Raw genomic sequence first — 1966 nt, forward strand, 5'->3', positions numbered from 1 at the left:
ATGGAGATTAGGCCTGCTTGACTGATAAGAGGCTGCAGGAATCTTCAGGGCAATTCCAAATAGAGGTTTTGATATGGGTGTGGCAAAGCAGACATTTGGGGGCCACCTGCAACCTTTCTAATTGGGGTGGGAGGTAGAGATGGGACTTAAGCAGATATGATACTTTACGAGATCTAAAGTGAGGCAGATGCAGCATGCTCAGTGTGCCTTTCCTTTTTGTGGTTCAGTGTCCTCCTTATGCAGGAGGGGGTAGCTATCACACAGTTATATCATTTCCCCTTTAGGATAGGAAGAACATAACAGGCATCCGAGGCAGGTGATTTCTGTTTTTTTCCAGGGCTCCTTCAAGGTAGCTAAGCAGTCATGGGAAGTAGAGGACCCAGAACAGGAAAGAGAGCAGCTCCCTGCACTGAAATCCCAATCAGCTACTAACCATGCATCTGGGGAGATAAAGAACAAGGCTCAAATGCCCTAGCATGCCAGCTACTCTCTCTGTGTATCAGCAATTGTAGTAAAAAGATTATAAAATGTTTTGTAAGCTGTGTCTAAGCAAACACCACGTGGTTCTTTTGGCTTTAAGTCATGTTTTCGCCCTGTGTGTACAGACCAAAGGGCACATTTTTAGAACTCTGTGGCAGATAGAGCATAGAATATAAGAAAGCCACAGAAGGGTTGTTGGGGAAAGGAAGTAAACAGAAACCTGATTGGAGCTTGAAGCTGAGTTTCTGTTTGTTGAAAATGCTCTTCCTACCGCCTACCCCTCCCCGGCTCATATCCTTTATCTGGGACCCAGGGCCTCAGTCAACTTCTTGGAAATCACAGTGACATTACTAAACCTAGGTAGGGCATGCCTAGGTTCTTGGGAAGAGCAAGGGGAAATATAGAACACCTGTATTACTGTGTCCTGACACTTGTCACACATTTGTAGGGTGCCTGGCAGCGCACTGCAAACACGGAACCAGAGAACATGTTAAGTGTCAAGTTATGCCCCTTCTGGTAAAGGCTGCAGAAGGAAAGTGCACTTGGAATTTCATCATCCCATATTCTACACTACCTCATATTCTGGGACCCACTTTAACTATGACTGATCTCTCCATGCCGCAGGGTGGAGACATGCAGACATGCAGCTACCTCTGGTGGGTACACAAGCCAAGAGTAGGTGTCATGACCTTAACTTTATATTCCAGAGGCAATAGAAATTTCTACCCCGCCTCTGGTGTTTCTAGCAGGTATTTTTCTGAGGGCTCAGCACAGCTTATGCCATGTATTCACTTTCTGTCTCTTATTCAGTTTTTCAACGACCCAGAACAACCTATCATTTTTAGTAGCTATAGGGACCTGAAAAGACACAGAATTTCAGACAAGCCTAGAACTTGACTCCTGGCACTGTTTCTGCACATGTGCCAAGTGCATGAGAGCCAACTGCAGCTGGAAGGAAGTTGGCCTGAGTGTGGCTGACTCTTTGTTCACACTTTTGCACATTGGAACTCATGTGTATCCATTTTACTGTTTAGAAGCCCGAGGCATGTTTACCTAGGAAAGTGGATAATGACTGAAGTAGGAGAGCCCTCGGTTAGACCCCAAGCCGTTCCACACCAAGTGTGGCATCACTTCTGTATTTAATACTTGCTCTGCTCTCAGATTGCCTTAGATTTTATCAGCGAGAGTCCTGCAGGGTTTTGGTTTGTGATTGCTGAGGTCAGGATACATTGTAAAACACTTTTATCCGAGACCCTTCTTCATGTGGTCAGCTTGCACTGTGCCTCTGGCCCCACTGGTATTGGACAAACCTGGCCATATTCTCCTATATATGGCCTGGAGTCTGGTGTGTGGTCTGGCCTGGAACTGGTACTCAAGTATTACTTGAGTAAGGAGTTTATAAGAACAAGCCCTAAGACTCGAAACTAAAGTACCGAGAAGAGAGTTCTCCAGTGACAAGAGGCTGATAAACAACACATTTCTGTAG

The sequence above is a fragment of the Cricetulus griseus genome, chromosome 7, assembly GCF_003668045.3.
Source record: "Cricetulus griseus strain 17A/GY chromosome 7, alternate assembly CriGri-PICRH-1.0, whole genome shotgun sequence".
NCBI classification, from domain to species: domain Eukaryota; kingdom Metazoa; phylum Chordata; class Mammalia; order Rodentia; family Cricetidae; genus Cricetulus; species Cricetulus griseus.